The sequence below is a fragment of the Camelus ferus genome, chromosome 31 (genome assembly GCF_009834535.1).
Source record: "Camelus ferus isolate YT-003-E chromosome 31, BCGSAC_Cfer_1.0, whole genome shotgun sequence".
In the NCBI taxonomy this organism is placed as follows: domain Eukaryota; kingdom Metazoa; phylum Chordata; class Mammalia; order Artiodactyla; family Camelidae; genus Camelus; species Camelus ferus.
In genome coordinates this window covers 11,741,398-11,767,537 of record NC_045726.1, presented here as the reverse complement: position 1 = coordinate 11,767,537, position 26,140 = coordinate 11,741,398, and the positions used below count along the sequence as shown (strand labels likewise).

The 26,140-nt window shown below is 43.4% G+C and overlaps 1 long non-coding RNA gene across 1 annotated transcript; it reads left to right on the top strand.

Annotated features, from left to right (window-relative positions):
* The first annotated feature begins 970 nt into the window (after positions 1-970).
* Positions 971-21,662, top strand: LOC106730897. The gene is made up of 4 exons (XR_004316437.1): positions 971-1,142; positions 15,341-15,491; positions 19,613-19,741; positions 21,589-21,662. It is a non-coding gene; the product is annotated as an uncharacterized LOC106730897 (long non-coding RNA).
* Positions 21,663-26,140: the final 4,478 nt, after the last annotated feature.

Here is a 26,140-nt window from a genome sequence, read left to right as displayed (position 1 = left end):
AGCAGTCCTGGCACTCAGTCACATTAAACATTCGGTGGGAAAAGGATCTTAATTCACAGACCACGTTTAAGATACAGAACTCCAAGCAGCTTCGGAACCACTGGTCTGCCATTGTTTGGCCAAGTTGCAGGAGAGCATCTGGGAACATTCGGGGTCCCTGCTGACAGAGCCTGGAAATGGGGATGCAGTTTTCTCTAGAGACTGAGAACTCAGACTCCCAAGTCAGACCGACCTGGATTCCAATCCCAATTTCAAATTCATTGTCTAACACGATGGCCAAGTCTACCTTTCAAGTGTTTTTTTTGTGAGACTTAATATAAATAAAACACCTCAGAAAGACCCCCACCCTTAAAAAATTCTCCAAAATGGTGGCTAATTATAACACTAAACTTGAGCTGGGCAAAATCCAATTTTTTTTCTGTTTTCCTTTTCTTTCTCCTCTCTGCTTTTTTTTTTCTTCTCACTTCCTGTTGTTTCCCTGAGTCTTCCCACATCCTCCTCACGCCTCCTCCCCCTCCCCCACCCCAGCTCTATTCTGGATGATCTGAAGGAGGACGTGAATTATGAAAGAACATCCGGTTCTTGGCATTCCATGTAGAAGAAATCAGTGATTTTGAGGACCCTGAAGAGAATCACTGATTTTTGTCAAGGCTTAATAAAAAGTCAACAATCAAACAAAAGCTTTTTCCCCTCTGAATCATTACATTCTGTTGTTCCTGAACATCTGGGCAGAGGGGAGGTCTGCCTTCACTGGGGCCTCCCCAGAACGCTGCCTCTTGGGCTGTAACTGTGTCCGTGTTTATGCCTCATTTGGAACATACGCCATCATTCCAGGATTCTCTTTCTGGAGCTGCCACTAACTATGTGGGTGAATTATTTTCCAACTTTGAACTTGAGTTTTTGAAATAGAACAAGTCAGGCGAGACCTGCTGTAATTGATGAAAGTCGATGAAAATACCACTCAGGTTTAATGTTTAATCGTGTCCTCTCGTGTCGTTTCCTGGGTATCCATCTCGCCTTGACAGCAGGCTCTTCAAGCAGGGGGACAGTGTCACACTCCATAGGAAAGAGCATAAAGTTTAGAAGGAGAAGCCCTGGGTTCAAGCCCCAGCTCGGGGACCAGCCCGCTCACGCGACCTTTGGTAAGTCGCTGCACCCTGCTTCTCCTGTGACACGGGGCCAGTGTACCTAAAACACAGGGTTACAGTTAGGACTAAAGAAGAGAATTATTAACAGAGCACTTGGTTAATTTTAAAAGGATGTTCATCGTTGTTAATTGCGTGGCCCCAAAGCTTGCCACTGTGCAACGTTAAATAAGTTTTTGTCAAATGCTGTCTGTTTTGAGAACAAAGCCAAGGCTTTTGCCATTACCGATTTTAAAATCACTGAAGAAGGCTATTGCTGGTACACAATTAAAATGGATTTCATTTCCAATGCAAAACTTTAAACACACCAAAAAAAAAAAAAAAAGCTTTCAAAACCAGTACAGGCGTTGAGTAAAGTTATGTAAATAACGTTGATGTTAATACTCTCCAGGTGCCTCAGGATTGATGTAGTAAGAAAAAATATCAAAATTAAACCTGAAATGAAATACTAACGCTCTCAGTGGGATTCATTCTATTAGGCTGTCTTTGCATAGAACACAGTTCTTCTGAAATCTGCATAGATAAATTTTAAAAGTTATATTCTAATTATAGAAATAATATTGTAGAAGGTAGTAAAAGTGTATGCACAAAAACTAGCTGTATTAGGGTTTTCTAAAGAAACAGAATTAATAGGATATATGTGTATATGTATTATATTATATATGTATATATCATACATGTATATATATTATATCTCTATATGAAGAGATTTATTATAAGGAATTGATTCAAGCAGATAAGGAGACCAAGTCCCAAGATCTGCAGTTGGCAAGCTGGAGACCCGGGAAAGCCAATGGCGTAGTTCCAGTTAGAGTCTGTGTCTGAAGGCAGGAGAAGTCCGATGTCCCACGTTGAAGACAGAGAGGTTCCATTTCACCAGCCTTGTTATCCTGTTCACTTAACCCCTTGTTATCCTCTTCTGATCTTCAACTGATTGGACAAGGCCCACTCACATTGGGGTGGCCACTCTCCTTTACTCAGTCTACAAATTGAAATATCAGTCTCATCAGAAAACACCCTCATGGACACACCCAGAATAACATTTGACCAAATATATGGCCAAGTTGACATATAAAATCAAACATCAAATTAGTATCGTAGACTATTTGAGAAATGCAGGAAAGAAGAGGGGAAAAAACCTCTTCAAATTCTGCCACCTAAAGATAACCATTATTAGAGTTTTGACATTTTTTTCCAATCTCTTTTTATATGTATCACAGATCAATTTTTTAATCATCTGTTCTATTTGACTGGAGATTTCATGTTATCTCTTTTCTGATTTACTTAGGAAATTACCTAAAATTCTGTAATTGTCTTGAATATATAAAAGACATGGTTATTATAACCAAATAAGATGAGCATGGCCTACAATCCTATTTCTCACCCCAAAGAGGGAGAAGTTAAGGGGGCAGGGGAGGAGGGTCGGGGGAGATATTAGCAGCTCCTTAAAGACACCAGAGAATTCCACCATCCCTCTCCGGGCTGATGCCCACCTCGGGGAAGCGTCCCCAGATGTCCAGCCCATTGCTTTCCCCCCAGTCCAGCACTGAAGGTGTTAACAGCCCATCTCACCCTCCCTGTGTCCGAAGCTCGAGGTGTGAGTGACTAGGGAAACCCCCAATAAATTAAGGGTGGCAGCCTCTCTGAGGAGGGAGAGGTGGCTTGTTCAGCATTTTAAGCCTTTTAGCTGGTGTCCTTTATCATTGATTGATTTATTGGCTATTTGTGCAGCGGGCAGGGGGATTTGAAATATAACATAAGCGCTTCCTGAGATGTCAGTACTCGAATGTTAGTGGTCTGAACAAGGATGTAATTCATATCTGCAGGTGCTTACTCTAGTATCAAATACTTCAATAACATCATGCCTGTGGAATCCACGGGTCCCAAGTGTCCTATTTGTATTCTGATATGCCCACGTCTTTTCCTATGTGTGTTTTCCTTTCTTAAGGAGCTCTCATTTCCTTCAATAGGATATGTTTTATTTCATCCCCTTCCCTGCATTTACTCATATTAATGTCACCGCATTCACTGGTGATAGCCGAGCCTGGAAGGAGCCCTCATGGCCACGTAAATACTAGCCTGAAACGCAGCGCCTGGCAAGCATTATTAGGAAAGAGTGGAGTGGAGTCAAGTGGAAGTAACAGTTTCTTTTGGAGTTCTAACCAAACGTTGCCCAGTGAGAGGATGCCGGGGGGGACGTGTCAAGAGAACACGGTGGTCTCTCACTAGAGCTGGCAGGGTGGGGAGCCAGGAAGGAAAACTGAGGGTTTTGGAGACTTCGTTTCCAGCTAGGAAGTTCTTGGTTGATGGATGGAGGCAAAGCACAGTCCAAACATCCCTTCAGGTTTGGCGTTTCTTTTATTCCTCTGCCGTCGTGCCATAACTGAATGTTTCCGATTGGCCAAAGCAGAAGACTTCTAAATGTTTAGATGCCCAGGTCTGAGGACTGAACTATGGTGACAAAATACTGTGTATTTTGGGCAAGATTCTGTCTTCCTCGCTTCCTTCTCGCTCGCTTTCTGATTCTTCATTTATGTATCTGGGAGATTGGTCCATGCTGGCAAGCAGTCTTGCTTAGCAGAGGGGAAACGTGCTCTGGACCTCCAGTGGACTTGTTTTGTTTTGTCAGCTCTCTAGCCTCGACTTTTCCATCTGTGCAGTGGAGCTAGCAATTTGCCTACTCTATCTCACAGGAAAGCATAGAGATAAAACATATTTTGGGGAATGTTACAGGATATAGTATATTATAAGCATGTGAAAAGGAAAAGAGGGTTGTGTTCGGAGTGACTGGTTTGGAGCACCAAATGAATTTTCCTGCAGAAGACACTTTGCAGTGTGGGATGCAGGTAATTACTGTAGTCCTCTGTGTTAAGATGCTGATAGCTGGACAGATGTTTTCATTGTAATGGTGTAGGTTCGCTCTTCCCTCTACCTGCTAAACTCCTACTTTATCTGCTAGTATAAAAGTATGGTAGGAGGGGCCCTTGTCTCACTGTTAGGAACAGAGGAAGGTCTTGAAGATACAGGGAGACAGACAAGTGCAGCCATTCACAGGCCAGGCTGTTGTAGGTCAGCAAACATAATACATATATTAACTATAATACATGTATATCCTGTTATACTGTGTGTGTGCGTGTGTGTGTGTGTGTATCCTATAATAAGATACAGGCTACGATCCCTGGGGTTTGCTGTGGGTGGTCAGCTTCCCATCTTAGGCTGCTGGTTTAGAAATATTTCCTTCTTGCATGAACTGCTGGCGTGTCAGTTGGAAAAGGATAAGTACAGATACTGTGAAATTGAGCCCTGGGATCTTGGAAACTTAGGGAAAAAATATATTTAAAAGATGAGATCTTTAAAAAAAAAGATATACCTTTTATTTATTAACCAGAAACAGACTCATGGACATAGAAAACCAAAACCGTGGTTACCAGCGGGGAAAGGTGGGAGGAGGGATAGATTAGGAGTTTGGGATTAACGGATACACATGACTATATATAAAATAGATAAACAACAAGGACCTACTGTATAGCACAGGGAACTATATTCAATTTCTTTTAATGAGCCATAATGGAGAAGAAATTAAAAAAAAGTATGTATATATATAACTGAATCGCTTTGCTGTATGCTTGAAACTAACATTGTCAATTGACTACATTTCAATAAAAAATAAAAATTAAAAAAAAAGAAAAAAATACATTGCAAAAGGAAAGAAAAAGGGTGGGGTCTTGAAGAACTTTAGGATAAATAATCCTTGGTTGCAGGAAGACCAACTCATGGAACTTTGGTTTTGCAAACTTAAAAGCTCCTTTCTTTCTCAGAAAGGATGGTTTCAAAAAAATGAGAGTCTCTAAGGAGACTAAGCTGTACTGCAGAGTAATGTAAAAGGATGTCTCTGTAGGCAAAGTTGTAGCTCCACAGATCACTTTCCTTTTCAGGAAAAATGTCCTCCTCTATGTGGATTTTGATAGCCCTCAGCTAAAAGTGATTGACAGTTCCTTTTTTTTTAAAAGACAACCCAATTTTTGTTTTATTATTTATTATTTGTGGGAGTGGTGGGTAATTAGATTTCTTAATTTTTTTAATGGAGATACTGGGGATTGAACCCAGGACCTCATGCATGCTAGGTAAGCACTCTGCTACTGAGCTATACCCTCCCCCTGATTGTTGGTTCTTGTTAAAGCCATTTCTCCATCAGGAGGTCAGGGCCAAGCCCCAGGTAATACTGATGGAGGGACCATGAGATGAAACCAGACTGGGTGCTTAAAACTCAGCCCTGCACAATGTGCTGACAGTGGATTACTGGGCTCTGGTGGATGGGAGAGGTTTAGTAAGCTACCTTGACACCAGGGGTCTGAGTTTTCCCTGAGAATGAAAATTCGTATCGTCAGTCACACAGCAAGGGGACAGATCCAGGGATGGAAAAGGAAGATGGGAGTGGCACTGGGGTGCAAAGGAGACGGGGTGTCGAACTGGCGAGTTTTTATGGACAGGAGGGATGCTAGAGGCTCTTCTAGCTCCAGCATTGGGACAGGACTCAAAAGGACCACGGACCTTGAGGCTTCAGGCTCCAAGGCAAGAGCTGGGAGGTGGGGGAGAGCAAAGACCTCATTAGATTAGGGGGCAATGGAGTCATTGAAAGAGAAAGACTGTTCAGGGGAGATGCTTTCTGTTGACGCAGCTGGTCATTGGGTGTGTTCTGAGCGTGTATAATTAGTCTTGTATATCTTCTGTTAGATTTATCCCTAATTATCACTTATCTGTTGTTGCTATTATAAATGGTCTTGCTTTTATTTAATTTTTTGATTGTTCAATGTACACCATAGACACACAATTGATTTTTGTATATGAATTTTTTTATCCTAAAACCTTCCCAGAATCACTTATTAGTTCCAGTGATTTTCTTGCATTTGCTCTAATAACTTTCTCACTTTGGTCCTTTTGAAGTATCTCCTACGTCTCTGTTTAGCTTGTTTTCTTTCCTCTAGCATCTTGAATATATGGAAGAATATAGTTATAAAAAAACTTTTGATTACTTTTTCTACTGTTGTGATCATTTGTGTCATTTCTGGGTCAGTTTCAATTGATTTTTTTTTTCCTTCCCATCACGGGCTGTACATTTTGTCTTCTTTGCATGCCTGGCAATTTTTGTTGGATGCCGGATATTGTGAATTTTTCCACGATTTGGTGCTGGATATTTTTGTGTCCTAACAGATAGCCTTGAGCTTTGTTCTGGTGTTGCAGCAAAGTGTGTTACATCTCAGTGTTACAGCTCAGCTGTGACAGCAACCTGGATCCGGGCGAGAGAACAAGCAGCACTTGGAGGGTTGGAGGTTTATTATGCCAGCGAGCCCAGAGGAGTTAACACTTGGAGTTAACACTCCAAGCTCTGAACTCCGTCTGTAGGTTTACACAGGCTTTTATAGGCTGCCAGTCTACACTTTGCAACATCATATGCAAATAAGGTGTAACAAAAGTTGAGTAATTAGGAATGAGCTTTGTAGAAATGGACCAATCAGGAGTGAGCTCCATGCAAATGAAGCACTGCAAATGGACCAGTCAGGAGTGAGCTCAGGGAACCAATAGAATCTTAGGGGCAAGTTCCACTTTCCTAGAAGCAAACCATTTTAGAGGCAAAAAGTGAGATACAGCCACTGGGCCAGGGAACCGGTTGGTGCTGGCAGGAGAGTAGTGGCCCTGCCTGGGGGTCCTGTGGTCTTTTTCATGGGGCTTCCCGCCTCACTAGGATGCAGTTTAATTTGCTTTAAAGTATTCAGTCCTTTTGGATCTTGCCTTAAAGCCTTTTGAGATGAGACCAGAGCAGTGTTTATTCGAAGCTGCATCTTTCTCCAGTAGTGAGGTTCCCTGATGCCCCGTAAACTGTGAGATTATCCACCTGGCTGTTTGGAGCAGGCACCGTTCCCACCCTGTGTGTGCTCTGGGCATTGGTCCCGCTTCTCCTTTTGAGCGGTTCTTTTCCTGGCTTCACGCAGTTTACTCACACACGTACTGAGTAAAATGTCACGGAGTACTCAGTGGAGACCCTCTGCAGCGCTCCCGAGCCCTCTGGCTGTGCAGCTCTCTTTCTCTGCTCTCCTGTACTCTGGCCTGTGAACTAGCTGCCTCGGCCTCCTGAGACTCCCAGCAGCGTGTCCTCGATGCTGGGAGACTGCAGGGCCCTGCCTGGATTCCCCCTCCCCATGCTGCAGACAGGGAGCTTTCTCCGCACAAAAAGCATGGACAATCCTTGGACTCACCTCATTTGTTCTCCATCACTCAGGGTTCTCTGCCCTTTATTTTCTGATTCCTTACGTCTTGAGAACCATTGCCTCATATATATTGTCGCAGGCATGAGGGTGGATCTGGTACCCATTACTCTGTCTTAGCGAAAAGTGGGAGTGCATGCCCACTCTCTAAAAACCTACGGCCACACACCTCCAGGGACTTGCTCTTGGTGAAAACTGGTCATCTGTCTACCTGGATACAGTGGGTTTGGGGAGATGTCATCTCCAGCTGAACCATTGCTCCCAGCAAGAACTCTGCAGTCAGAGAGGGGAGGCATGAATTTTGGTGGCTAGCTAGCTGTCTCGACCACAGTTTTCTTATCCCTCCCTTGCCTCTGAGCCAAGGAAGACACAGGAGAGTGAAAGAAAGCTTCACCCAAGGAATACTGGCAGTGGTCACGGTGGGATCTGCACTTGTAGCTCCTACAGGCTTCGGCTTCCTAAATCACGTTTCTATTCAGGGGATTCCCAAAGCCATGAAATCAGCTGCCCTCACAAACTCTCCGTTAGAGCCAGGAGGAGTTTTGATGGTGAGAACAATTCTCTCAGTATTCAAAGTGGGATTGCCTGTGTGGTGAAAGGAAATTTTACAGCAAAACGGAGTCCCAATTTCTAGGGAGCCTCACTTTGTTTTCTTTGTTCGACTGAAAGCTCAAGGAAGAGAAGGGAATGCAGTGGGAATAATTAGCCGTGATAGGGTGGTATAAATCCAAAGAGAAAAATAATTCATCAACTTTAAAGCAACTCATTTAAAACTGCGAGTGCGGTTTACTTGACCTGCATTTGGGAGCAAATATTAATGAAGAAGTAAAGGCAGCTTATGGCTTTTTCAGTTCTTTCATTTCCCACTAGACGTCTTTGATAGAAACTAATTATCAATGCTCTTGATTTAATTTGGAAAAAAAATTGGATGAAGGTTTTTCTGAAGTCCCATGTCAGCGTTCATAACCCAGGAGGACTGAAATTAACCTCTGATCCTTCCTCAGGAACTGCTCCAGCGAGTGGAGTCCAAGGAGTCCCCTTTAGAAAACAAGAAAAAGTATTATTATTATGGTGATTATTTTTTAAATAAAAATTCCTTGTGGGAATACAGGAAGGCCGGAGGAAATTTTCCCAGTGCTAAAGTTGCTTTTATTAAGCTACTAAGCAGATACCACAAAACTTTCATTAATTGAAACCCAACTAAATTGAACTCATTTTTCTTCCTCCCACATTTCATTTTCAAGGGAAAAAAAAGTGTCAAAGAAAACAAGATGCTGTCATGTCAGGAATTTATCCAAAAGTCAACTTTCTTTTTAAAAACATTTTTATCTTTCTATTTTCAATTTTTTTGGGGGGTTAATTAGGTTTATTTACTTATTTATTTTTTGAGGCAGTACTGGGGATTGAACCCAGGACCTCATGCATGCTAAGCATGGGCTCTACCACTTGACCTATACTCTCCCTCTCAAAAAGCAACCTTCAATACCATATTTAGGGTCCCTTACATATGTATCTCAACCACGTACACTTTCTACATTGTCTCTGCAGTATATTCTTAATAACTGATGTTCTCCAGGAATATGACTTTAATTCTTTTCTCTCTCTCTCTCTTTTTTTTTTTTTTTTTTTGATAGTATACGATTGGGACTAAGAGTGCGGGCTCTGAGTTTGAATTCCAGTACCATCATTATATGTTTCGTGATACCACCCGTAGAATGGGGAAATTATTAATACCTACTCCTAGGGTGGTTCAGGCGATTAAGTGAGCTGGCACAGGGCATGAGCTAGAGCTGTGGCTGGCCTGGAGGAGGTGCTCAGTGAGCGTTTGCTATCATTATTGTTACTGGGATTACTAACGACATCCCTAGATGGTACTTTTCCTCCTCTTTCACTGACAGGCTAATTCTGACAGCACTCAAAGGAGAAAATTAAAATGTATGGAGGCATCTGTGACTATGGCTCTCTGTCCCATGGTTTAACTGTCTGTTGGACCTTTCTTTCCATTGACCTTCAGCCCTGAGGGACTCACAGCATCATTCCCAAGTAGTCCGCCATATACATAAGGTTCCACATCTACTTAAACTCTACCACTGCCAGACAGTGTGATGGCGCCTACCGAGGACTCACGGGGTCAGTCTTGACTACTGCTGTCTCCTCCCAGTGAGGCCAGAAGCTACTTGTCCAGCAGACTTGGCCTCCCTTGCAAGTGGAATCCATCAGGGCCTGAATGTCCATTTTCTCATCCACCAGGAGATTGCTGTGACTTAACTCTTTTGGAAAACTCACCCCCTGGTAAATCCATGAGGCCTCCCCTCCCTGTTATTCTTGATTAGCATCCAAGATCCTCTAACTTTCATCTTTATAGCTCTCTGCTCCCTCGCCCCCAGCCACCTGCCCACTGCTCTCCTTCCCAAACCTTCCACAGTCACGTAGGAAGCAAGTTTCCTGCATCCACAATCTTTATACTCAGATCCCCTCTATTTCCATGCTTTATTGGATACCAGGCTGTCTCCTAAGGACCCTGCTTCCCTTGGTAGTGATCTTAAATGGATAATCCTCATTTCTGACTCCACCTGTGCCTCAAGGTGGAAGAAAAGCCCCGCCATGTTCCAGCTTTGCCATCTGGTTATAGCGCTAGCCGTCCTGGCAGATGCCCTAATGTCCTAATTTCTACTCAAAGTCCTGCTTATCCTGGTGAACTTTACCCTATTCCTCATCAGCCACCCTTTCTACAGACACACCATGTACCCTATCACAAGCCGTAACCATTCCATCTCTGAAAGGACAGTTGTAGACATTCCACTGCTGACCAGGACCTCATAACTCTACAGCGCCCCCGTGCAGTTGCCCCTATCTACGTGGTCCTTACTCATAGGGTCCTGTCAGCATCGTTCTCCTTGAACCTCTCGAAGCCCAGCTCCCCTCGTATCCAGTAGCGCTCTGTTTCCTACCCAGCTTAGACTTCATGGTTTGCAGTTTGCACGCCTCTTACCAATTAACTTCCTTTCCCCCATTTCCTTCTTCTGTTATGTCCACTCTGAAAAGATCACTTCGAGTGTCTGAATTCAACTTGCTTGAACCTGGGCTGCTTCACTGCTGCAGGAAACAATGTGATTCTAAAGGTTCCCGCTCTAAACTGTTGCTCTTCAGCCTAGGCTGGGCCCCCGGCTCTCTGAGTTAACGCCATCAAAGCGTTTTATTCTTCTGAATGCCCTGCAGCCCTTTACATTTCAGGCCCCCCGTTATTTCTCTGACCTCACTTGCTCATTCACGCCTGTCTGGCCACATTGGCGTCCTTGCTGAATCATAAACGTGACGTGTGTCTGTCTGATGGCCAGCGCATGTGTCAACTTGACGAAGCTCCGAGGCGGTAACTCCCAGTTATTCAATCAAACACCAATCTAGGTGTTGGAGGTATTCTGTAGATGTGATTAAAGCCCATAATCCGCTGACTTTCAGGGATTTTATCTTAGATGCTCTAGGTGGGCCTGATTCAATCAGCCAATAGGCCTTAAGAGTGGAACCAGGGCTTCCTGGTGTACCGCAGCTGCAGCCAGTGCCTGAGAGCTCCAGCCTGCCCTTCCTGATGGCCCAGGCCCTCAGATTTTATACTTACCCAGCCAGCTTCCACAATCACAAGCCAAGGCCCTGGGATAAATCTCTTAATATAGATTTGCTACTGGTCCTGTTTCTCTGGTAGAACCCTGACATGGATTTTCATACCTAAATGTGGAGTGCTGCTGTAATAAACACCTAATAATGTGGAAGTGGCCTTGGAATTGAGCAGTGGACAAAGGCTGGAAGAATTTTGAAGGCCCTGTTAGAGAAGGCTTTGTTTGCCTTCTATAGGCTGTCAGTAGAAACATGGATGTTAAAGAAAGGGTCTGCCCAGAAAGGCACAGAAGAAAGAGAGGATCCTTCGCTAATAAAGCAAGCCTAGACTGTCTTGGAGAACATGTAAGTTCTCATAAACAGGCTGATAGCAGAGACAAGGACATTAAAGGTAATACTGGTGAGGACTCAGAAGGAAATGAGAAACCTGTTTTTGGAAACTGGAGAGAAAGGAATCCTTGTCAGATAGCGGCAGAAAGCTTAGCTGAATGGTGTCCTACAGTTATGTGGAAAAGCAGAATTTTTAAACAATTAATGCATGTATTTAGCTGAGCAGATTTCCAAGCAAGATATGAAAGGCACACCCTAGTTTCTTCTTCACATTTTCTTGAACTGTGAGAGAAAAGAGATAAAGTGAGGGAAGAGCTCTGAAGCAAAATGAACAGGACTTGACGATTCAGGAAATTCTCATCCTATCCAGACGCAAACAATGCTCAGACTGGATTCACTGTCGGGGAAGGTGTGCTCTCCAGAGGGTGTGGCTGGACAATCTTCAGGTAATGTCTAGAAAGGATCAAAACAGAAGCGTGTTCGGTTATACAGGGGCTCTTGGAAGAGATTAGATCTGTGACTCAGCCATCACAACAGAAGCCAGGGATAGAGATGAGATTATTCAGGAAAGAGCTGTGGAGGAATCTTCGATCTAATGGAGTCTAGTGATCACCACGACTTACATAGGAGACTGACAGCCTTTTCAGAATGTCTCACCAGCAGAAACATTGCCAGCGTGAGCTGAAAAAGAGGACAAAATAAAAGAAGGCTGTGGGACTCCTTAAATTCTACAGACAAAAAACAGGCTGATAAAAACTACTCAGCTACAAACACATGCTGCCCTTTATGAAACGTGAAGGGTGGCTCAGAAGGCAGAAACTTGCGCCCAGAAGAGATGATTCAATATATGTATGTAGTGTGAAATGATCACCACAGTAAGTCAGGTTAACATCCATTACCACACAGAGCGAACTTTTTTTTCCCTGTGATGAGAACTTGTAGAGATCTACTCTCTTAGCAACTTTTAAATATGCAATACATTATCATTAATCATAGTCACCAGCTTGTACATCATATCCCAGGACTTGTTTCTTATAACTGCAAGTTTGCACCTTTTGACCACCTTCACCCTTTTCTCCCCCTATCCCCCATCTCTGGCAACTACAAATCTGTTCTCTGTATCTATGAGTCTATGAGTTCAGGTTTGTTTTTCTTTAGATTCTATGTGTAAGTGAGGTCATACAATACTTTGTCTTTCTTTGTCTGACTTATTTTACTCAAGTTTCATTCATGTTGCTGCAAATGGCAAGACTTCCTTCTTTTTCATGGCTGAATAATATTTCATTGTAGATGTATACCACATTTTCTTTATCCATTCATTCATTGATGGACACTTAGATTGTTTCCATATCTTGGCTCTTGTGAATAATGCTGCAGTGAACACAGGAGGCACATACATTTTTGAGTTAGTGTTTGTGTTTGCTTCAGATAAATGCTCAGAAGTGGAATTGCTAGATCATATGGTAGTTCTATACTTAATTTTTTGAGGGACCTCCATATTGTTTTCCACAATGGCTACACCAATTTACATTTCTACCAACAATGTAGGAGGGTTCCCTTTTCTCCACACCCACTCCAGCATTTACCGTTTATAGACTTTTTAATGATGACCATTCTGACTGGTGTGAGGTGATACCTCATTGTAGTTTTGATTTGCATTTCTTTGATAAGTAGTGATATAGAGCATTATTTCATGTGCCTATTGGCCAACCAGCTCTCTCTCGACATTGGCGCTACCCTCATGATTTGCTCTGCCTTCTCCCCTCTTTTCTGTTCATTCCACTCATATTCTACTTTTCAGCTTAGCTATTGTCCCCTTGAAAGCCTTTCCCAACTCAAATCCAGCTTTGTGGTTTCTTAGCACACATCCTCCTCTTCAGAGGTGCTGCTGGAACCTATTGTTGGCTGAGAATCCAGAGAACCAAGGCATGAGTGTCAGTAATTTCTGAGTGAGGAAATTCTGTTGTCCATTAAGAACTGTACTTTCCAGCTTAGATGGATTTCTTCCTTACTTTCTCACCTACTTTGGCATCATGTCTCAGATTTCTGTGGCCTGTACCATATTACCTATGTGCTGATTTTTAGATGTTCTAATTGAAAAAATCAGAGTCAAAATCTAGATTTTAAAAAAATATATTTTTCCCGATTTTGTTGTGCTAAAATACACATAACATAAAATTTACTCTTGTAACCATTTTAGTATACAGTTCAGTGTTATTAAGTAATTCACTTTCGTGTACAGCCATCACCAGCATCCATCTGCAGAGGTCTTTTCATCTTCTCAGCCTGAAATTCTGTACCCATTAAACAATCACTTCTCATGACTCCCTACCCCTAGTCCTTGGACATCATCACCATTCTTCTTTCTTCCTTCTTCCCTCCCTCCCTCTCTCCCACCTTTCTTCTTTCCTTCCTTCCTTCCTCTCTATCCCTCCAATTAGATTCAAAAAGTTCTCTTATTATCACCTGGTTTCACTTCTCATCCACATATTTTAGGTTCCATCTACCGCATGTTCTGAGACTAGTCGATTATTAAATATTCTTTATCTTGGTTTGTTTCCTTATCTGTTAAAGGGAGTACCGGCCAGCATGGACATTGTAAGTTTTCAGGAAATGGGGATGATAACAGTAACACTTAAAATAATGATACCTTCCCTGTCTGAAAGCAGCCGAGCCAGATCTTCCTCTCCCAGGTAAAAGATGTGTGGTTTTGGACAGAGAATGGTAGTGATGCAGACAGGATGCTCATCTGGGAAGGGTGGCCCAGAGGCACGGGAGAGGGTTGGGGAGTCACCTTGAGGCTGTTTAGCTGGAGAGACAGGCACAGGGATGGAAAGAGGCCCAGAAGTGGAATGGCCATGGGCTGACATGGGAAGACGGATGGACCTAGTCAGCCTCTTCTACGTTATCACTCCCTTGTTTCTCTGTTTCCTTTCTTATCATAGGATAAGAAGGAGCCAATCAGGTCACTGTGTGGGCTTCAACGACTAAGTAAGCGAAGCCTGCTCCACCAAGCTTGGCCACAGTGTCCTGGAACGGTTCCCATCTGTGAAGAGGAAGGCTTGGGAGGGAAACTGACCCATTTGTCCAGAGTCTGATAACAGGACGGGATTGAAGTCATATTTCAAAGGACCCGAGGGAGCTAGGGTGGGGGCAAGCATTGTTACAAATGACGAGGAGAATTTTGGAGACCCCAGCAGATATTTACCAGCTGTATCTTCAAAGAAGGATTAATCTTGGTCTTCCTCAACTTTCCTCTGCCTGGCCCTGCAAACTTAAAAGAGAGGCCATATATCTTCTCCAGAGTATCTTCTTGGAATAGTAGACAAGGAGAATTTGGGAAAAATAGCCCAAGCTAAAATCAGATATATAGTTATAAAATCACTAGACCTAGGGTATAAAGAGTTTAAAGATTTTCTGGTTAACTACACACTAACTCACGCATTCCAACTGTAACATTACAGATAATGCTTCTCTTTTTGAGCAGTTCTGGCAACAGGGAATCCAAAACTTCCTACAATAGCCCGGGCCAGTCTTGGATAGTTCTCTGTTGTGAGAAGTTGTTGTGAGATTTTCTGTACTTTTCACCCAGTGATGCTTGCTTTGTCTGGTAGAGTAACTCCAATCCTCCTTCACATGCTGGAACTAAAACTTGTGGGCACCTATTATGGTCTTGTCAAAACTCAACATCCAAAGTTTCCGATTTTTGTTTTATTTAGTTGGTCTCAAGCCTCTTAACTCTGCTAGCCATTCTTCTCCAAGAAAGTTTCCACTTGTTAATATTTCTCCATGTGTTACCCATCATGGTCTAATCAGCGCAAGAAGGAGCGAGATCTCCCTTCTCTTATGATGGACTCATTATCTCTGACAGCAGAGCTTAGAATCACATTGGCTTTGGGATTCACAGTCAACGGAACACAGTCTACTGCTGCCCCTTGGACAACTGGTTATTAAATGCAACTAACTTCAATTGTCTACCCTATGTCACAGCTCCAAAGTGTTAACGGGCAAAGCAGGCTTGGCTGGGGCTTTTCGATGACATCAGAGGACAAGCAGAGCCTGCTGCGCAGAGGACAGTGCAGCTTCACACAGTAAGCCCAGGACGGTCACTGTGGGCTGTAGCCCCATCACAAGGCAGATGGTAAGACTCAGCTTTGCGCGTTCCCCACCAAGAAGGGGACCCAAGAACTGGGGGCTTTAACTGTAGGTTGAAACTTGGAAATTTCTTCCTGCAGAGCCAGGCGCCAAGACAAGGGACTGAGGAGTCATTCCAGGGGTCAGTCCCAAGAAGAGCCAAGGAATGAGATAAGAGATGTCATGCTGGTTACACTGACCACAAAACAAAACAGACCAAGAGCCTGGAAGGCAAAATGGTTTCTGGTGGTCTGTTCAGGGAAAATGGTGGAAGCTGAGTTTTTAATCACTCAGGCAACGTTTTCCTGGCTTCACCCCATCTGCTCTTTTAAGAAGCTAGAGAGGGTGTTTGTCAGTGTGAACTAGGGCAGGTCCCCCCACTGGAAATTTATTAAAGTTGGCCCATTGTTTGTCTTAGGCTGAGAAGATCTGGGGCCTGAAATCTGTTATCTGTCCCTCCTAGTTTCCTGTCATCTGCTGATTTGCATCACTGTCCTCATCTAAGTCATGCAAATATTTAGCAGAGCAGGCCAAGGACAAACAGTTCTATGGCACAGTATAAAAACCTCCCTTCAGGTGACAGCCATCTATTAATCACAACTCTGTGAGGATAGCGTCCAAGTGCTTATTAACCTATTTAACAATACCAGCATTTAACTCAAATTTCTCAGTCCTGTTCATGAAGATCTAATGAGAGACCCTGTTGAATGTGCTGCTGAAATGTGATTTATTATGTGCCTTGCAATTCTCTGTGCCCAGAGCAGAATGAAGGTCAGACTGGCACGGTTTATTCTAAGTGAACCCATACTGACTCTGGGTGATCACTGCTTTTGTTTCAAAGTATGTCCATAAAGCATTTCCTTTGAAACCCACGTTGACATTGTACTAAAGGTTATCATCAATCCTATTGGTCTTCAGTTTATAGAATCTTTTTTCTACCCGTTCTTGAAAATTGGGAAAATATTCAATCCGCTCCAGCCTAGTGAGACTTCTCTTATTCTCTGTGGTTGTTCAGAAGATATTTATAGCATTTCAGCTCTCGTTATTTCTACAAGACCCTAGTGATGTAACTTGTGCAGATCCAGGGACCTGAACTTGCTGAGAGCAATGAGGTATGTTAGGACTAGTTTGGGCTTCTCTCTTACAATGTCTGGGCTGGTTGGTTTTCTCTCTTCTAATATGAAGGTCTAGCTCCTTGAAATAGGCTAAGAGGAAAAAAAAAATAAACTGAAGCCAAGTAGTTCTGTTTCTATCAATGATCAATTAATATGAGCTTCCTTATATGATCAATTAACTTCCTTATTCTTCTTGTTCTTTATATTCCCTTTAAAAGCCTTTTTTTGTTGTTACCATTGGCAGTTATCAGAGCTAAAACCCAGAAAATTGCTCATAACAGTACGTATAGGTGTCTGACACCATGCTGGGTTTTTTTTCCATAATGGTTGAAATTTACTCCAGAGCCATCCAATCATCGTGAGACCCAGCTCTGTGTAGCTCCTGACTTTGGAGGTCCAGAAGATCCTAACCCCTGCATAGAACATGCACAGCTTTTCTACAGCTACTGCCATCATTTGCTTAAGCTAATGTGGGTGGGTCTTTGTTCTTTGTAATAACCAGGCAAGCCTAACCAGAACCAGTCATCCATCCAATGACATTCCAGAGAGCACTGCATACCAGGGACCCTTGAAACTGTCCAAGAGGAGGAGCCTTCCTTTCTCCTTGTTTTGGCATTTCTCCTTTTAACAGTTCCACGATTCAGGATTTGATTACCCTTAATCTCTTCATTACTTTAGTATTACTTGACTCCATTTTACATAATTTGGTTTATCCTGTCTAGGACATCTATGTCCTTTCATGAGTGCCTTGTGTTCTGTATCTGAGCTGCCCCATGTGGTCGCCACTAGTTACATGTGGCTATCTAAATTTAAATACTTAAAATAGAGTAAAATTTAAGATCTAGTTCCCCAGTCACACTCCTGACATTTTCAGTGCTCAACAGCCACGTGACTAGTGGCTTCCGTATCAGACAGTGCAGATACACAGCATTTCCATGAGCACGAAGTTCTCTTGGACAGCGTTGGTCTAGTTATTCCTCAGGCCCTTTGACATTCTTCCCAAGCACCAAGGCTGGATGGGTTGGGCACAAGCAGAGTTGGCGTTGCTGCCTGTCCCTGTCGGGAGGGTTTTATGGCTGTGGACTCCTGAAGCTGTCACGTTTAAGGTAGTCCAGGGGCTTGGTTTAGGCACTCCCGTAGAGGTAAGTGACGACAATGCACATCAGTTTCTTTATTCCCTAAGGAACCACAGTTTGCAAATGAATGTGAGCAAATACTTCCCAGATCCCACTGATGGTCATTGCAATGGTCATGCCTAACATAATGCTGGCACTTGCAGACACTCAAAATGTTTGCTTGCATGAGGAGATGAGTGGAGAGTGGGCTCTCTAGTCCCTGCAACGCTCTCTCGAAAAGCCAAAGGAAAGTACCATGGGGGAAGGAAGGAAGGAAGAAAAAAGAAAGAGAAAGAAAGGAAGGAAGGAAGGAAGAAAAAGAAAAGAAAAAGAAAGAAAGGAAGGAAGAAAAAGAATGGAAAGAAAGGAAGGAAGGAAGAAAAAGGAAGGAAGGAAAGAGAAAGGAAGGTAGGAAGGAAGGAAGGTTCCACTCACCTACGGATTTCTCACCTAGGGATTTCTCTCCTCTCCATCTTTATTTCTCTGCTCCTGGGTCAGACTCTTAGGGGTGGGCTGGAATGCAGGTTCCAGAGGAAGGAAGTAGGGAGAGAAGGAAGTTTTAAAAAAAAGCATTGCAGAAGAGGGAGAGAGTCACAGCCTTTTATAACGCGAAAGGATTGCAGGGTCCATTTAGCTTAACTCCTCATGTCACCGATGAAATATGGACATTTCACTTGGCATTTAATACAAATCTGCTGAAAAAAATGAAGCAATTGAGGTCGAAAGACATAGGTTAAGCGACTTGTCTAGGGTTACAAAGCTAGTGAGTGTCGGAGCAGGGGCTAGAAGCCAGCCCACCTATCCTGTGATTCCCCCCTCCCCTCAACCGCGGGCTCTGCCCACCCCCTCCCTCGCCCCAGGGTGGCTGAGGAGGGAGGGAGAAGAAAGGGGGGAGGGGAGGGAGGAGTGGGAGGCAAGCTGGGGAGAAGGAGAGAAAGTAAATTTGTGTGTCCACTGTCAGCCTCCCTTGTGACTTCCTTTAAGCAGGAGAAAGTTTCACAGCCGCTTCACCTTCTCCGTGTGAACTCGGAGGTCTCCCCATCCCCACGGAGATTCCTAACTGGCAGGGACCACAGCTAGCGGTGACCCTGGGCGAGGTACCGCTTGACTAACTTAACTCCAACAGGTTGCACTCAGTTCAGTAATCGCTTGTCCCTCATCAGCGTGGTCCATATCCAGACTGATTTCCAAAGTGGCTCTGTGTTCCTGAAATTTCACCGACCCTGGAGCGCAAAAAACACACTGAAACAGACTTGGTCGAGGATTTGAAACAGAGCACTCGAGGGACTTTATCACAACACCTCCCCTCATCGATCCAAGATAATTAAGACCTAGAGCAGGTTTCTGAAAATGTTTCACAGTCCCTTTACTTCTGGGATCTGGAAAACTCTCCAGGTCAAGAACTGTGGCATCTGGGTATGAAGCTGGAGGTCACCGAGATCTGGTTTCACATGCAAGCTGCCCCACGGTTGTTAGCCGACGAAGGGAACTTATTTTCTCAGATCCAATTTAGATGATAGGAACACGCCATGGGAACACCTGAGCACTGTGACAGCAGCCCCCTTTATTCCGTGGGACCAAGCTGCCTGGGAAACGTCACGTGATCAGCTCATGTTGATTACATGCTCCTTACCTGCGTGGCTCAGGGTGAGAAGACCTGGCTTGGAGTCCCGGCACCCTTGCTTTGCAGCAGTACGACCTTGAGGCCAGTTCCTTGATTTCTTTCTATCCTAGTTTCCTTATCTGTGTCATAGGGTTTCTCACTGTGTCCTCACAGACGTGAGGATAAATTGAGGTCATGTATGTCGACGGCGTAGCACAGAACCTGGCACTTGATAAACATTCGCCATCATTGTGATTTCCTAATGTCGCATGATTTCTTTGTGTACATTGTGTAGTCCTCAGGGGCACCAAGAAGCGGCTTGAAAATTCCCGGCTCAGAAACATCTGCCAAGTGGCAGCATTCACACCACACTTGCCGTCAACGTCCTCGCTCCTCCTCCGCAGCTTCAGCCGGGCCAAGCGAGGTGAGCGTCGGGTTTTATGGGTCTGACGAAGATGTTTGAAATATTGTAGGAGACTGTCAGAGAATACTTAGACCCACTCCGAAAGAGGGCCGTTCTTAATTTTCATCTTTCCTGCAAGTCAGGAAGATATATACTCTCCAAATAATGGCAGTTTCCTCGTCCTGAAGTTATGGCAGCTTGGTGATACAATAAACAGCACCCTGTCATAAGGACCACATAAAACATGGTCTGACATTTCTTTAAAAGTAAAAAGAAACACGGCTGCAGCAGATGACCCCTCCTCCGAGGGCACAGCTGTTTTGTGTGGTTAGAGGGACCCGTGGTTTCGTACTTAGGGGCTACGATATACGGCTGGCTTTTCACAAAGTGTTTCCATGAGAAATTACAGTACGTTCTGAAGGCCAACTACACTGCATTCACGTTAGGTACGGGGACTTTTTTTTTTTCTTTTCCCTCTTGATGTTTTCCAAATGATATTCTACTGAATACCTGCGATTAGAAACGTCTTTAATATATGAAGTGTAAGTAGTACTGAGGTATCTTCTGTTTCCTGGGAGATGGAAATTATGGGCCTTTTGTGGGGTCAGTGGGTCAGCATCTTCGAGGACTCAGCATTTTATAAGAAGTCACTCAAAACACAGTCCTTCTGTGGGTGAGGATTGAGAGCCTATGTGCAAATTTTAAAATAGTTGCTTTGTTAGACATAGGAGGTGATTTCCATTTTCCTGCAAAATGTTCCTCCTGTAAAATGTCATTTGTGCAAATGCATTAAAATGGTGATTAAAAAGTAAAATAAGGGGTTTAAATTTTCTGACTGTGTATTAATGTTGGTGAGACTGGATGTTTTCTTTCCTTGCTTGTTTTCCAAATTTTCTTTTAACATGTTTTATTTACTGCATCATGAAATGAAAAAGAAAGGTTATATCTTCATTTAACTTTTGACTGAGTTACCCCTAGGCATACATGGTTACTGCAAACATTGCTGTTAAAGCACTGGACACCCCCCCCCCAACTCCCCAATCTGTATCCTCTAAATTAGAATAATAAGTCCTTTGAGAGGGGAGTTTGGCAGCCTCTCTGCAGGATGGGGGGAGTGTATGCCAATCACTGATGGCCGTCGTGCCAACAGAAAAATGTGCTCCCGTTGCTTCTACCCCAAACCCCGCGCCGACCTGCCAACAGCGGGGCATTGAGCGCAGGTCTCAGTATGGTGGGAGATTTGTTCTGATTTATCTCTGCTCTCTCACCTTGCCCTCTGTGTGACCAAACCTAGACATATGCAAAAATGGCTGGCTTGGTTTAGAAGGTACAAGCCAAGACCCCGAAACAGTTGACTTATTGGTAATTAGACCACACTGGTATTGAACCCATGACCTCAGCCTCATTAGAGGTGCGTTCGGGCCAACTGAGTTGACCAGAAACAGATTCAAAACAGTGAGTGATAGAGGTCTCTGGTGCAGGGTCAAAGGCCTATTTACACTACCCAGTATCGTAAGTGGATTCTTATTCTACCATATTAAAGGAGCAGCAGCTGAGGAAAGCGGCCGCGGGGATGGGTCCCTGTTCTCTGCTTCGTATACTTGGACTGCACAGCATGGCTGTTCTGGCCAACTTCCATCTTCCTTGAACTGGGTCTCCATGTAATTCAAGGGTTAATAAAGAGAGAGAAAAGCATTTTAACGGGGCTTTTTTTCTCCCCCCTCTTTCAGTTGCTAATGGCCAACAGTAACAACAAAAAAACTGCTAGCAGTAAAGCCCTTTACTTTAGGAATGATTTCCTCCAAATGACACTCTTTGATTTAAAAATCTTCATGGCTAATCATTATTTTCACTCTTTGCTTTTCCAGGAAATCAAAAATCAGATGACTAGTCTTCACTTTGTGCAAAAAAGGAATCCCGATGGTAGAGCAGGTTACATGGGGAAAAACCAGACACAAGAATGATGCGACACTCCGTGCTAAATCAACGAAATGGAACTGAACTAGACTCAAAATGACAGAATTTTGTATAAGACTGGCATCTCAACTCAGTGGGAAGAAAATGGATTACCTAGTAATGGCTAGCCATTTAATAAAGGTCGACTTCTGCTTTAGACCACACCCAAAGTAAAGATTTCAACATGAAAACAAAACTTTATAGTTCTAAAAGGTAAGGAAGTAATTAAAAATAATAATCTTGGAAGGTCTTTCTAAACAATGCATGAAAATATAAAAACCATAAAGAAAAATATGGAATAACTTGACTCTATAAAAGTTTATCATGGTGGGGAGGGTATAGCTCAGTGGTAGAGCATATGCTTAGCATGCACGAGGTCCTGGGTTAAATCCCCAGTACCTCCATTAAAAAAAAATGTTATCATGAAAACTTAGGTACGTAAAATACTAAATAATATTGAAAAGCAAAATAGGAGACAATATTTTTGGTACCTATGCAAGAGTTAATCACAAAATATTTATGGTGCTTATAAAAATTTAATAATTAAGTATTTACAAATCAACAAGAAAAATAGTTAATAGAAAAGAGATTAAAAAAATGATCATCACGTTACATAAGAAGAAATGCAAAGGACCAGTAAGCCCATGAAAAATATATTTAACCTCCCTGGGAAATGTCAAGAGTTGTGCATTTTGTAAACAACTGAAAGTTAATTTTTCTGGCAAAAAATCAGCAAAGATAAAAATAAAAATGCTGGCAGTGTTGCAGTGAAATTAGTACTTTTTTTTTATATCACTTGTGGTCATGTAAATTGCTATAACTTATTTAGAGGGATATTTGGCAGAACAGAAGAAAAGCCTGAAAAGTTGACTTGTGCTATGATCCAGAAATTCTACTTGTAGGAATAAATCTGAAGGAAATAATCATGATTTTGTGCAAAGCTTTTGCTATTAGAATGTTGATCAAAGCATTTCTATGATAACTAGAAATTGGAAACAGCTTGTCTCTAACAAGAGGGGATTGTTAAAGCTACCATGGTGTGTGGTGTATGATAGAACTTCATGTAACCTTAACATGTTGTAGAAAAAAATTACATTTCATGTCATGGAACAGTATTCACTACTATCTTGTTAAGAAAAAAAGTAGCTTTCACATGGTAATATTATAAATTATATGTTATATATACATAGAAAAAGACAGTGGAATAATATATATCATACATACCAAAATGCTAAAATACTTTTCTCTAGGTATGGGAATTATGGATGATTTTAAAATGTCCCTTTTTATTAGATTGTGTTTCTTTCAGAGTAAACATGTGTGACTCTGAGAACAAAAGGTAAAGCCATATATTTTGTTTCAAATATCACAGCTAGCAGAGTTTTATCCTGGACACCGAAGTGGGATAATATATAAGAAAGTCCCTAACACAGGATTAGAAAGATGAGGTGGCCTAGGTACCTGAGATCTGCATTTGAGTCTAAAAAGTTACCGTTTAGTCTAGGAACCTGCAGTGTTCACTGTTAAAGATCGGCTTACCTAGTTGGTGGATTGTATGGGTCCCAACCTGCTCTGTTTTGTTTTGTAGCTTGACTTTCTATTTGGATGGTTTGTACATCTCTCCCTAAGATGTCAGGCAAGGAACAGAGAGAAAAAAGAAATTCCCGCCTGTCCTTTTAAGATGATTTTGATCACATTCATTTTCTTCACTTTCCTGGGAAGCACACGGTTCCCTGTGAGCATCTTGGGTTCGCATCTGGGGCCATGGGAAATAAAAAGAAAAGAATCGGGATGGAAAAGAGTGCGCTGTAGGAAGGGTCCCTATAAGACTTGGAGTATAACACACTGCTTCTTTGGGATCATTGAGACAGAGCTTGACACTGAGGGGTGTGTGTGCTCACAGGGTGTAATGCTAGTGGGTGGTAGTCCCTGTAGGTGAGCATTAGGAATTAGAAGAGAATTTTTCTTATGTCTGTGCCTTAGAGCGTTGGTGCATTGCTGGCATATGAAGGACACTGAGGGACAGAGAAAGAGAGGGTAGTAAAAACAGTATGGCGGTGGAGATCATACTGGGACCGTCAGGGCTTTTTTGTGCCTTATAAAATCCACGCCCCCCACCCCCAACCAAGTCATAATTTTGGGGAACTTGTTGAGGGGGTTGGATATTCCATTAGAGCAAGCAGGATGGAAAAACTCAGCAAAATATGGATTGCTACTATGAATGTAACTTCCCTTTAAAACCCAGAGCTTAATTGCCCTGGGACTATGTGTGTTACATAGACAAGTGTTCGTTTCTATGATTAATTCAGCTGGCTAGAGCTTGGTACTAATGAGACCAAAGCTAAGGCTGTTGGCTCTGTCCCCACAGGAGCTGTTAGCATCTCATGGCTCCAAAACTGAGGTGACACCCTTCACCCTTGCACATAGTGGGATTGGGTGAGAGAGTATGACGTCTGACTCGACTTCCAGTGCATTTCCAACACTCCCGCCTTCCCCTCTAACACAATGTCTCTGCTCTCAGTGCACTCACAGCTGGAAGTTTGTAACATGACAATGTAATCAATGACTTTGTCTCCAGAGCCACATTGTACTTACAAAGCAGAGGCTGCTTGCACTAGAGGCAGCATAGGTTGCCCTGTTAATCCTTCCAGTGCATACACGTTGCTCCCCCAATTGACTTGGACAGACGGACAAGTACAGCTTGAAAGAATCCATGCCCAGGATACCCAGTTGCCCAAGAGTTCAACTAGGATCTTGCAAGAAACAAGCCTCCGATCTTTCCCCACTTTCTAAGAAGTAGTTGGCAATCTGTAGCATGTACATTTGGGAAGGAATCAAATTGGACGTTTTGTCCGTGTCCCCAGATTCTCTGCCTTGAAGAGTCCCATCACTTTAGACCAAAGCCTTTGTGCTCTGTTCTGTGGGACTTGTTTTAATGACCCCCACCTCCTCTCAATCTCTGTATTTATCAGGATTGTTTGAGTTGCAAGGAACTGAAATTCAACTCAAACCAGCTCTTTTTACAGATTCACATACTTGGGAAGGGTACTAGGTTTGCTCACAGATTGTAAAGAGCCGTAGTGATCAGAGTCTTAGAAATTGGAACTGCCTGGGCATATATACGTAGAAAACTCTAATTCGAAAAGATACAGGTGTCCCAGTGTTCACAGCAAAACTGTTTATAATAGCTAAGACATGGGAGCAACCTAAATGTCCACCAACAGATAAATGGATAAAAAAGATGTGGTATATATACACAATGGAATACTACTCAGCCACAAAAAAGAATAAAATAATGCCATTTGCAGCAAAATAGATGGACCTAGAGATTATCATATTAAGTGAAGTAAGTAGACAGAGAAAGACAAATATCATAGGATATCAGTTATATGTGGAATCTAAAAAAATGACACAAATGAACTTATTTACAAAATAGAAACAGACTCATAGACATAAAAAACAAACTCACAGTTTCCAAAAGAGAGTGGGGAAGGGATAAATTGGAAGTTTGGGATTTGCAGACACACACTACTCTATACAAAATAGATAAACAACAAGGTCTTACTGTATAGCATAGGGAACTATATTCAATATCTTATAATAACCTATAATGAAAAAGAATATGAAAAAGAATATACATATACATAACTGAATCACTCTGCTGTACACCTGAAACTAACACAACATTGTAAGTCAACTATACTTCAATTTAAAAAAAAGAAAAAAAAAAATTGGAACCAGAACACAGTCCAGCCAGAGACCTCTCCCTCTCTTCCTTCCCCCTCTCCGTGTGTTGGTGTCATCCTGCTGAAAGCTTCTCTCCAAGTGGCAGGCACATTCTCCTGGCTTAGCAAACAGGGGAACTACCTTCTCCCGAATCTTTATGATAAGCTAAGAGAAGGGCTCTCCTGTGTCTCTCAGATCGAACTCTGCAGGGTGAAAGTCCTAAGACTGGCCAGGTCTAGGTCATGCACCGACTCCTGTTGTGTGTGTTTGTGTGTCTGTGTGTGTGTGTGTGTGTGTGTGTGTGCGCGTGCATGTGCGTGCATGTGCGCGTGCGTCTGTGTCTGTGCGGGGCGGGGGCGGCAGGAAGGCGAGGCGGCCGAGGCGCAGGTGAGCGCAGGCGCCACGGGCTGACGGACACGCTGCTGTGCGACTGCGCCGCCGGGCGGGACGGCGGTGCCGCGGGCGCGAGGCCCTGAGCCTCAGCTTCGTTACCAGCAGCAGCCGCGAGACCCTCGGGCTTACGCCGCGAAGCCAGGCGCCTGGGCCCCGCGGGCCAGACGGCGCCGGGCCGGCCACGAGGTCCTGGGCGCGGCCTGGTGCACCGCGCCCTACCTGCGCCCGCGCCTTGGCCGCGCCGGCCCCCGAGGCCTGTGCTCTGGGCGGCGCGGCCCCTGAGGCCGGGAGCGGTGGCCGCGAGGCCTGAGCCGCTGCGGGGCCACGGCCCGGGCGCCCGGCTGC